Source organism: Emydura macquarii, unplaced genomic scaffold (assembly GCF_026122565.2).
Source record: "Emydura macquarii macquarii isolate MOO-44397 ecotype Brisbane River unplaced genomic scaffold, CSIRO-AGI_Emac_v2 contig_1644, whole genome shotgun sequence".
NCBI lineage: Eukaryota > Metazoa > Chordata > Testudines > Chelidae > Emydura > Emydura macquarii.
Window position 1 is genome coordinate 7,546,574 of NW_027131781.1, and position 12,772 is coordinate 7,559,345.

At 44.3% G+C, this 12,772-nt stretch overlaps 1 protein-coding gene across 1 annotated transcript in view; it reads right to left on the reverse strand.

Moving 5' to 3' along the window:
* Nucleotides 1-663: 663 nt before the first annotated feature.
* ASB7 (ankyrin repeat and SOCS box containing 7) overlaps nt 664-12,772 on the reverse strand; it is an 85,278-nt gene continuing 73,169 nt past the window's right edge. Inside the window, exon 7 of the transcript XR_010921279.1 lies at nt 664-720. The gene's annotated coding sequence lies outside the window, so the exon portion shown is untranslated. The remainder of the gene's footprint in view (nt 721-12,772) is intronic.

A 12,772-nucleotide genomic window follows, 5' to 3' on the forward strand; every position in this document is an offset into this window, starting at 1 on the left:
GCTGTCAAACAGAAAATGAGGAGGCATAGTTCCTACCCAGAACAGCTCACAATCTAAAGATGGGCAGAAGGTATGGGGAAGGGTATCCCATCTAACAGTCATATTAACTATGGGCACGCACGCATGCACCCACACACTTGAGAGCATCTCAGCTACTCCTAGGTTACACCTCCAGCGCGTCATTTCAGCGAGCATGTTTCCCATAGGCGTTTGGGAGAGGTGGGTCTCTTTCTTGGTTTTGTAACTATGTTGCACATTAATGTGTAATGAATAAAGATGAAATGGAAATAATCCAACCTGCTCCTCTTTGAGAGGAGTTCAAGGAAAATATTGTGGCTGGAGCCCACAAGCAGACCCAATCAATATGTTTTTTCTTCCCTTCCCCCTTTGTTGTTATGATGTGACTAAGGTTAATAGCATCAGTTTACGGTCTTAATTAAGAGTTGGTCGCTATGAGCATAGCACGAGGGCATTTTGAAATCACAAAGAACACAATAGGGGAATCACAACATGCACGCAGATGCGAGGCAAACTTGCAAATCAGATTGTTTGAAATATGCGATCATACTCCCAGGACGACTCCTTTATCTTCAGCTTTGGATTCCTTTGGTGTTATATTATCCCCTGGGGATGTTGTACTGGAGGAAGGGAGAGAGGATTGATAGACTACATCCAGCTGGCCTCATACTTTTTTTTTAATCCAGGATGACCACTTCGATCCTTGAATGAAAAGCAGAGAAAGTGGGACTGGAGTATTTATAAGGAAAGGCTTGTTGTTTAAGCTACTTCTACATTGAAGGCTTTGTTGTTTAACCATTCTTATTTCCCAGCACTTGCTTCAGACGACTTCACTTGACCCATCCACCCATCATAAATTAAACTCTTTGATCTCATCTGTAACAACCTGGAGCACTGATAACAATAGATCAAACCACAGCAAGGACAATATGCTTATTCTTTACCAAGTACATTTTTAATTAGTAAACAGTGCTAAGGCAGATTCCATGAGTACAGAACTCAAAGGGGGGAAAACGCATTTCATACTTGAAAGAAATAGTTGATACAGAGCAGAAGGATCTTTCAATGCTCTGTATCCCTGTTTTGTTAGCCTAAAACCCACCCCAGCCCAAAACCATAAAACCAGGATGAATTTCACATCGATTAGGAAATTACCATGAAAAACACACATCAAAAGGACCTTGGGAGGAGGATACAGATCAAGTGGTACAGAAGTCTCACGAGGCCTTTTATTAACTGTTCATACAGATCATCCCTCTTTGATTTTCCGTCTTTATCCTTGTTCTGCTTGTATTGTTCTGTGTGGCTGACACAGTGAGTCTAGTTTGTGGCTGTGAATGATTCAGCCTTACATACCTCACAGGGGCGTTTAATGTTTGAACAGTGTTTAGAAAAAAATGTAAAACTCCTTTTTAAGTGCCGTGTTATCATATTTTATTGATGCAGGGCGTATCTACAGATCTTCAGGCATTACAGTTTAAAGCACGTAGGTGGTCATTTACAAGTGTGTTTATCGGACGCACATCCCTTTGGCATCTGGTCAACATAAAAAAATTAAAAAGCAATGAAGAATATGTTGCCTGCCACAAGTAACAGGATAAGCCAAACCCGCCATAACTGATTCACCAATCATCAAGATACTTCCTGAAGAAACCAAGGTGACGTGCCATGCCCTCAAAGCTGTCATATGGATGCTGTAACAGACTTTGAAAGACGAAGTGAGTTCCAAAGCTGGGGCTATTCCATAGAAAATTTCTGGACACCGACTTCCTTGTACTTAATCTGAAGGACTGACAAAATGGAAGCTGGCTGAACTCAGCTGACATGCCAGTAATGGTTTAGGGACAGCACCTGAAGATTCCTTACCAGGACTTTGGAACAACCAAAGTAATTCCCACCCCAGAGAAGGTTGCCCAGGTTTTATGTTAAGCCCACTGCATGCTGGGCCAGGATTCTGTGTGGCTACTCATGCAGTGTAGACATGATCAATGAAACTCAGAGTTTACACCTCACTATTGAGGCCCAGAGCCTTGATTTGTGGAGCGGCGAGGAGGAGTGACAAGACTTGTAGCGTAGTTTCTATTCGTTTGTTTGTTTATACACCCTTTAGGTGCTGAGATAAAATGTTTCTTAAATCCCCAAACTCTAATAGAATGATGGCAGGGTACGGTCTTCAGTTTACTAGGGCCCAAAAGAACTTGCTTTGTGGTTTTTAAAATCCCCATGACACCAATGGGCACCTTTGCCGGCAGTTTCGGTGGGGAAAGGAAAGTCCGGAAGGCCATAGAGATTTATTGCTCTCCCCACTAGAAGCGTTTGAGACTCCCTGCCTGAGCAAGCGCTGCCTCAGCTTGTTCAATGGAATAGCAAAGGGTCTGCCAGCTAATACTATTCACTTAAATGTCATAGCTTCGCATGGAGAGTTGTGTGTGGTCTTGAATAGATCTTGCAGCCAGCCGGAATCTTGTAACTCTGCTTCCAGTTCACATCAGACTAAAAGGACCTTCACTAGCCTAACGTAACCTCAAACACTGCTTCCCACAACAGGGAATTGGGTTTCTTTTGTCTTACAATCAGGAGAATCAAATTCTCCCCTTAACCACAATGTGATTTATTCTCTTTGGTTGTCACTGCATCCACCTCGTGCAGCTGTCTAGACGGGGGTTTTGGGTTTTTTTCTTTTTAGCAAGGGATTTTTTTTGGAAGCCGCTTTTGCTTCTTTCCAAAAGCTTTTATTTTGAGTGTCATTTTTTCCATTGGCATGATAGCATGGTTGAGAGAGCTGCTCTCGGAGAAACTGTTCTGCTTTCAATATGGAAATGGAAAACCTGCCGGGTGGGATGGAATGTCCAACAAAAAGCAGATAAGGTAACAGCCTGATGGTTTCAGTGGAAACAGCCTGCCTTTGAGTACTGGGCTCACGCCAGCTCCTATTAACATCAGTGGGAGGTTGGCCATTGACTTGATTGGAAGCAAGTGTACACATGGCCATCAAGAATGGAGTAAGCTCCTTTCAAGGCAAACCTGCTAAACCAACAAGGTTCATGGCACATGTGAGAACTCGCTCTTGAAATATAATCGCTCTGGGTCAAATTCAGCCCTGGATGAACCCCATGGGACTTGCACCTGCTGAAGCCAGGGCTGCCTAGACTATGCTATTTGCCTTCTAGAGAAGCTAAACCATAACAAGTTAGCCAAGAATTTAAAATCACAGAAAATACACTGCATGGATATTCAATTGCCACTAGCCAGAGCTAGCATTCGCTCAAGTAATTTCCTAGCAGAATAGGGTGGAAGATGAGACTTGTTTCTTATTTGTCACCTCAAGGGTCCCAGATTGCTCACGCACTATACTTTTAGTAAAAGACTCTGTGTTATCTATCCCCTGTTCTTTCTGGTCTGATCCCAACCCCATTCTCCCCTCTTCCCCCAAAGAACTAAAGCCCTCTAATCTCCCTGTGCAATTGCTGCCTTGGAGCTGTCTAAAGATCAGTGATAAATTGTGAGTGGCTGATGAAAAGTTTAATTTTCCTCCTCTGAGAATGGTTCTGCAGGGTGGTTACATCTTTAAATGGTATTTAAATGAACTAATGTCTCCTCCCCACCATCCCAGACATTATCACCGTACAACATAATATAGGAATGTCTAATAAATGAGTCCCCAGAAATGGCGGGGACTATTTAGCCAAGGGAATGAACAAGAGCCAACCCCTCTCAAAAGGGAAAATGGCAAAAATCAATGCTAGTGTAGAGACTATAGTCCTCTGGTTTCTAATGTAATCTCTGCATATGGCATGCAGGCTTCACAGTAGTGGAGGCATTATAAATGTATTAGATGGACAGACATGCTCCCAACTTCTGCGGTAAGGGTAGAAGAGGTTTGTTGAGTCTATAATATTTCTGTGGCAGAGACTCTGGAAGTGGAGTTGGCTGCAGATTTCATATTCACGCCCATAGGCAGAGTCAAATCCAGGAGACCTTTACTCAGATAAAACTCCCATTGACGTCAATCATGGTTATAATCAAGCAAGGATGGCAGAATTTAACTCCAGATAAGCTCCATCTTACGGTCAGAATTTATTCTTATAGACTCAGTCTTTAAGGCCAGAAGGGACCATCACGATCATCTAGTGTGACCTCCTGCACATTGCAGGCCACAGAACCTCACCCACCCAATCCTGTAATACACCCCTAAAATCTGGCTGAGTTACTGAAGTCCTCAAGCCATGATTTAAAGACTTCAAGGTACAGAGAATCCACCATTTACATGGTTTAATTTTAATGTGACTCATGCCCCATGCTACAGCGGAAGGTGAAAAACTACCAGGGTCTTTATCACTCTGAGATGGGGGAAAATTCCTTCCCACCCCCAAATATGGCGATCAGTTAGATCCTGACTGTGTAGGCAAGACCAACCAGCCAGACACCTGGGAAAGAATTCTCTTTAGTAACTCAGAGCCCTCCCCCTCTAGTGTCCCATCACTGGCCCCTGGAGATATTTATTGCTAGCAGTTGCAGATCAGCTACATGCCATTATAGGCAGTCTCATCCTACCATCCTCTCCATAAACTTATCTGCTCTTGCTAGAATGTTTTCCTACGCATCCATGGCACCAGTTTATTCTTTCCCAAAGAATAAGGATACAGATAGCGCTTTCATTTTTGGAGGAAGTGATTGGATAAGTGGTATGAATGCCGTATTCTTTCTACCAAACTCTCCCGTAAGAACATCCCCCACCAGTACTAAGTTTTCATAGTTCCAAAAGCACACCCATATTCATTGTGGATTGTTAGTTCCAAAGAATAAGGATTCAGCCCAAACAGCAACAATCCCAAGTGAATGGAAGTGAGTGGAACTGAGTATTTCCGGGTACCAAATCCTTTTGGTTTCGGCTTTTAAGTATCATCACTCCACCCCACCCCACCCCACCCCAAAAAATCTAAACATGCAAACAACGTAGAATTAAGCAAGCAGGACGGTTCCAGCCGAGCTGCTTCAGGCATTGTTTTACAACTTTAAACCAATCGCTCAGTTTTAATGAGGTATTTTCTTCCTCTTAACCACACACACCTAATCCACAATGTTAGTTGAACTCAGAGAACCTAAAATCAGAACATTGGGGCCTTTCTTAATCCTCTTAACTTGCCAAAGGTTTTCTGATCACACACCTCTTCCTTCCTACTTAAGACTCTCTATCCCCCAATCCTTTTGTCTTCTGGTTACAGCTGTGAAAAATTAGGATCCAAGCAGGAAAATCTCTACATAATAAATGAGCATTTGGGGATGGCTTATATGTTTCACTGAAGGAAACTGGGCATGTTTTTTTAATTATTCCGTCAAATCATACATGTCTGAAGGTTCTTTTGGGCTCAAGGGCTTAACATGTCTTGAGAAGTCTTTCTTAGTTTATAGCCTTTGCTTCTATTTGAATGATTGCTCTGAAAGACAGGGGAGCAGATCCTCGCTCACACTATGGCACCTTTATGCCCCTCCTATGGTGCAATAAAACCATAAAGCTACCCTACTAGGACAGCTGAGAGGATTCCTTCATGCCAGGGGAACCCTGCCTAACTGGCATACAGCTGGCCTCATCTGCTTTATGCCACCCTGCCTGGCCCCCCCAGTTTAGAAGTTGGCTCCCTGGGAGTAGCATGCTTGGACCACTGCTGCAGTCTGGCAGTCTCTAGCTGCCACAGTGGCCCCTGGGGATTACCACCATCTGAGGGAAGCTGGCGCAACCCTGGTGCAGCACTAACTAATTTCAAGTGCTGAACTAGGCCCCGGTTAGCCCTAGGGTCGGAAAGGCATAAAGGTGGCATATAGTCAGTCCCCTGTGCCAGTCAGCTTAGCTGGAACAAAAGGGTCAGGACAAAGTCATCCCGGATGGAACTCCATGGCCATCAGTGAAGTTACAGCAAGGTAGAATTTGTCCGTTTATTTCTACAAAAGACTTCACTGTCCTCAGTACAGTTCAGCGAATGGGAGGTGGCATTACTGGTTCCCAAACTGTGGTCTGCAGTGGTCATTGCCACTGGCTGGTCACCTAGTACTGAATCCTTCTTGTTGCCAGCTGCTAAATTGCATTAAAGAAGCTAAAAATACATTAGGTGCATTCCTAAGGTTGCTTTTCCATGTGAACAACGGCTGTAATGGTCATAAAACATTATGCAATCACAGCTGGGGGCAGAGATGTCAACTGTATGAGAGAAGTTAGGAAGGGTGCTGGCCCATGCAATGGCAAATGGGAGAGGAGGTGTCCACAGCCAAGCCTCTATGAAGATGGGGTCCACACACTGCAAAAGTTCATAAGCCACTAACTGCGTGGGCATTTCACCTTTGGAGATCTCGATCTAACTGGATGGGCCACTCAGTACAGGAATTCAGAACCAAAACACAGAGCTTGAGCCAGAACATGAACTGGCACCTCTTCCAAGTTCCATTCAAGTTAACACTTCCTCCACACCCATTATTTTTCATGTACACGAGCCACAATACTTCTTGGTGCTGACCTGCCTGCTACTTGCCCCATAGGTAGGGTGTTATCCATCAGACTCACAGTTCAACAAGTAACCCCAGCACACCCTACACCCATCTGTAGGCATCCCTGTTGAGAATCAGTCCAAGAATTCTTTATGCACACAAGAACCGTTCTGGTTTCCCATGTTTAAGAAAGATGAATTCAAACTGGAACAAGTACAGAGAAAGGCTACTAGGATGATCAGAGGAATGGAAAACCTGCCTTATGAGAGGAGACTCAAAGAGCTTGGCTTGTTTAGCCTAACCAAAAGAAGGTTGAGGGGAGATATGAATACATCAGAGGGATACATACCAAGAAGGGAGAGGAGTTATTTAAGTTCAGCACAAATGTGGACATAAGAACAAATGGATATAAACTGGCCATCAGGAAGTTTAGACTCGAAATTAGACAAAGATTTCTAACCATCAGGGGAGTGAAGTTCTGGAATAGCCTTCCAAGTGGAGCAGTGGGGGCAAAAAAACTAGCTATCTTTAAGACTGAGCTTCATAAGTTTATGGAAGGGATGGTATGAAGGGACAGCCTAATTTGGCAATTGACTGATCTTAGATTACTAGCGGTAAATATGCCCAATGGCCTGTGAAGCATGTTGGAAGGGGTGAGTTCTGAGTTACTACAGAGAATTCTTTCTGGGTGTCTGCCTGGTGAGTCTTGCCTACATGGTCAGGGTTTAATTGATCACCATATTTGGGGTCGGGAAGGAATTTTCCCCCTGAGCAGATTGGCATAGGCCCGGGGGGAGGGGGAGTGGGGCTTGCCTTCCTCTGTAACCTGGGGTATGGCTCACTTGTTGGTGGAGTCTCTGAGGACTTCAATAACTCAGTCTTAGGTTAGGGGTCTATTACAGGAGTAGGTGGGTGAAGTTCTGTGGCCTATGTTGTGCAGAAAGTCAGACTAGATGATCATAATGGTCCCTTCTGACCTTATAGTCTATGAGTCTATGAGAACATCCCCTTGTCACATCACAATCTTTTCTGCTACCAAAGCCACACGCTGATGGTCTGGGTCAAACACCAGCTGTTAATAAACTTCAAGAACAGTTGCTGGGAGAAGCTCAGATAATTGGCCTTGTACCTACAGTTAGAGAAAAAAAATTATGACAAAGAAAACATGCAATACAAAATGCATCTTGATTGCTTTTAAAATGATTTTCTAAAAGTTAAATTTCGTTTCAGGGCTGGACCTATCGGCAGATCCTGAGCTGGTGGAAATGTGTCTAGTTGCACCAGCAGAGCTCCACTGCCCTCAACCACAGTGCCTCCTTCTTCCTTTGCTGGAGGCTAGTGGGCTTAAGCAGGCTGGGATTTGGAGCTGTCGAGGTTTACCTGAAACATTAACTAAGAATTCACGACCCTTCTTTACATTCTTTCAGTTTAAGCAGACCTTGGCTTCATCTTCAGCTGTGGTTAAGGTGCTGCCTGGACTCCGACTCTATCCTCCCTGGAGTTCAGGGAACTCTCTGGTACCCTGTCACAAGAGTAGCTGGCTTACTGTTGTCATGGTTTAATTGTTTCTGTCACCATTCCTGCTGCTGCTGGCTTCAAACATCTATTTGGTATAGATAGGGTCTATGAGCAGTGGCACATGAGAGAGTGGACTGTGTCTTTAGTATTCCAATACAGCTTTTTAAAACAGATGCCGGGCAACATGGACACCCATTTCTGCTTTGCCATTAGACAGGCTGTGATGTTGTATAGAGGGTATATGATATGTTCAGCTTCGCCTGATGCTGCAAATGAAGCAAATTTCCAACAGTCCATTATCTAGTCTCTGGAATTCCATGCTAGGCAATCCGAGCTTTGCAGTAGGATCTATTTCCCAACAAACCTAAAAATAATCAACGGTCATAAGGTAGATTTGATTTTCCAAGACACGTCAGTCCGTGACTAGCTTGCCCCATGGTTAATCAGGTATTCTGTGCCTCAAGACTGGTCAGCTTTGTTGATTTCTAGGAATTTGTTGCTCATGAAATCTTTCACCTCACTGTTCATGTTAGGCCAATACAGGATCTCTCCGGCTGCCTTGTGTAGACATGCTTCAGCACCAATATGGCTGGAGTGTGTGCAAATCAGCATTGCCGGGTGCGTGTCTTTTAGCTATAGCGACCCTAACTGCCTTTACAGATGACACTATTTTTTACCGTCAGATGTCTTGTGTGCATCAACTACTCACAAATACTAAGGGACATCTCATCCTTTCTCTCTGGCCATTCTGACGATTGAGTGATTGAAACAGCATCTGTTGGAGTACACCTCTATCTGCAGAAGCCACTTATCTGTCACACAAAGGAATCCTCTTTGGCCAAGGTGTTCGGCATACTCAAAGAGAAGGTGCTTCATCAGGAAATGGAAAGTTTCAGAGGTAGGGGTTCCAATAGTCACTGGTTTTGGTGTATTGCTGCTCTGGACAAAATTCCTCAGTGAACACCAGAGACCCTCTTTTGCATAGTACATCCATGCAATATTTTTACATCTTCATTGACCTTCTTTGAAGATATTTAGGAGCAGACAACAGTGGCTTTTGAAATTTGATTCCAATGGTTTGTGGTCTGTGTCCACATGGATAAGATCAGACCTCCAGAGCCACTGGTCAAACCTGGTGTATGCAAAAACAATGGCAAAGCATTTCTTCTCTCTATGAGCCATCCTCTTTAGCCTTCTGTGCTTGCTGTCACCATATTATCTGAGCATCTTTGTCCATCTATAGGCTGCATGAGCAGCTCGCAGCACCCCAAAAGCTGTACTTAATAGGCGTAAAAAAACCCCAAAAAAACCCAGAGCACAGATTGCAGCGACCCTCCTGTTTAATAGGGCTGTCTGGCCTACTGGGACTACACATCCCAGCAGGTCAGGCATTCAGATCAGAGTGAAACAGGGCATGCTGGGACTTGTAGTCTCCATGGACTACACATCTGCATTACAAAGAAGAGAGCACCCAGAGGCTTCATCAGAGTTCCATTGGCTGCCACCACTAGCAGGCTGTATCATGGGCACTGCTGCTTCAATCCAACTCCACAGCATTAATGTGACTTCCTGGGGGACAAGAAAAACCCACAACCACGAGCCATCTATCTACATGGAACCCTTCCCCCTCCCACCAAACATTTTTCGTTATGTTTGTGTTAAGCGACAAAGCTGCAAGCGGCACTGATTTCTTGGGCTACTTACAGGGAGGAAATACAGCAAACATGTTAAAACCTTTACAAGGAAGGCGATGCAGATTGGCTCTTGCCAGAATTCCATGGCCACGTGCAAGGAAAACGGATTTCTGGGGGTGCCAGCTGCCATTAAAAATAAATAATTTGTAGATTAGGCCATGTGCTTTTTCCCTGGGGCCTGGATTTGGCAACTCGAGTTCTTCTCTGGGTTTTATTATTTGTACAAAGCATGTTTGGGTGAAACAGACTCATTTTCAGATTGACGGAAAGTCAGATGTTGGAGCATGTAATAGCCTCATTTACAAGAAGGGAAACAATTGGGAAAAAGCAGGGGGAGAGCAAACATGAAAGCCCTGAATCAGTTGTTACCTTGGCATTCAAGAAATTGCCACGGTCTGTATAATATGGGAAATTGGAAGGGGTTGTGCAGTAAACATTTTTTTCCAACCACTTTACATGGTACAATTTTGTTTTGTTTTGTGTTGTTTTTTTTAAGGAAGATCAATGACTTAATGAGAAAAGTCTGAGATTCAAGAGCGAGACTATCGCTTCAAGAGTGCTTCCAGATTTACATAAATAACATTCCCGCTGCATAAACATCTTGGCAAAGGCCGAGCCTCCAGCCCCGCTCCCGCTGTACTGGCCTCTGCTAAACTTTTCAGAATATTAAAAACCCCTTGATGGTAACATGCTCTCGGCCAGAAACAAATCATTAGTTTGGACAAGGGCATCAAACTGCATCTGCTCAGTCCCCTGAAGTTCCGGTTCGAGAGCTTCCGGGGGGGAGGGGGGGAAGAGGGGAAAGAGGATTTCTTTGATACAGGGATTTAGCAGCAAAACGGCAACTGATGTTATTTTAAAGCAAATACAGATACCACGGGATGTGCCTTTACAGGCAGACACATATGGGAACAGCCTGGTTTCATTATAAAGTAGAGATGCTCTCAAGCTGTGGAGACTGGAGGTGGAGCTGAACTCTCCAAGTGGATCTGCTCACTATGAAACCCGTCATGATGCAGGGTCCCGATATGAATTTAATTAAGAGTTAGGGAGTGATTGGACCCAGACTCGTCTCTAGACAAAAGGCAGGACAGTCAGAGTGAAAGGGAAAGCAGCAGGGTGCAGCAAATAGGGCACCAGACTGAGAGGCAGGAAAGCAGAATAAAGAAGCTTGCCCTAACCCCGTCCTAGGGCTGGTTCGGTGCCTAGCACAAATATGAGCAGGCAAGGTCAAGATTGCTCTATCCTACAGCAGCTATCACCACCTCCATGGACGCTAGACAGCCACAGTCACATCCCCTTTCATCCTGTGCACTCCCTGCAATTGGTAGCTGGGTGGGGTGGTAAGCCACTATTAGGGCTAGAGTCATGCACAGCTTTGCGTAGCCAGCCCAACACAAAATAGCTTCAACACAATAGAGGAGCAGGGCCTCAATTGTTTATTCCCACCTACCATTTACTGATTCTAGGACAGTAGGAAACCCTTTGAACCAGGAGCATCAGTGAAAAATAAGGACAGTTGAACATTTTTGTAAAACATGGCCCCCGTTTCTTCTACTAACGCTAGCTGGCGGCTTCCTTAAATGTTCTGCTTCAAGTGCACGAAACAATCCTGCATGGATCTGCAGAGGCAAATGATTTCTAGAAAAATACTGGTCTCAGTCAAACCTAATCTCTTCTGACAGAGCAGAACGGCCTGGACAGCACAGCTACTCAGAGCAGCCGTGTTGTGTCAAACTTATTATGCAATGGAGGCTTCTAAAGGCTTTTGGGGATTTACTCAGAGATTTTGCATCCGTCCAAACTGCTAGTAGTGTCCCTCAAAACACAGCAGCCACACAATGAAAAAAAAAAAAATGCACTTCCTTTCCCAGAGCTGGATAGTGTCCTATCCATTTTGAGATAGCCAGAAATCCAAATGAGCTAGATAAGCGAGGCTGTTTTTCATAGAAGTCTCTGTTTCAGGGATTTTATTTTGTTTTTATAATCCACCGACCATCTCACAAAAGACACAGGTCGTTTGTGTCAACCTGGGAAAGTCAACCTGGGAAATGTAATCCGAAATCACTGGGGGCCACTGGTTGAAGGAAAATGTAGTTCTTTCAGCCGTGCATGGCATCATGAACTAACATCACAACTTCATTCTCAGGAGAAAAAAAAAGGTAGAAGGATAAAAAAAAAAGTCATATGGAATCAGACCATAGGTCCCTCTAGGCTGGGATCCTGTACCTGACAGTGCTCTGTCTGGATCATTCATAGGGAGGCATATAATCCCTTTAACTATTGTGATATGGAAACATTTTATGTCTGCTTAGCACAGGTGTAAGTGACCACACCAGGTTCAAAGCAGCAGAAAATCCAGCCACTCCAAAGGCTCCATGAGTTTATCTTTCTAGGAAGTTCTGTCTTTCAGTACCTGTACTAAAAAGCATTACCGTGCAGAGTCCTGTTGGAAGTAACAGACACACTCATTCCTTGAGAATTTTGGATTTCCCACAGCCCTGGGCTCAAGCAGACAGTGAGGAAGACATGAATGGATGATGGCGCTCTCCAGCCTTGTCCAATACACCATTCAAACAAACAACCAGAAACTTCAGGTGGTGCAGAGAAAGCTGGAATATAGCAGTGCGCCACACACCGAGGTCTCAAAAAAGACTTGTTACATGAATATAAAAGTCAGTTTATTAATCTATAAATACAAATCAACCTGGGAAATGTAATTGTAAGTCACTAGGGAACACTGGTTACAGGGAAACGGGAGTAGTGGGAAGGGAGTGCACAGTAATTTAGATTGCTGCTACTCTCATAAGTGGATGTGAGTGTGGGGAAGACAAGGTAGCATGATCTGGCATAATTGGCCTTTTCTTAGGAGCGGGAAGCTGTCTGAAGAGATCAAATAATTGGGAAGGCAGAAGCTGGTGGCCTGCTAGGCACAGAACATCCTTGGCAGACACCAGAAGGAAGTGGATCTCCACTGGATGCTATAGATCAACTATATGAGCCAAACATATGATTTGTATCACAGACTGTGATTCGCAGTATTGCCCAAAGAACCCAGTCAG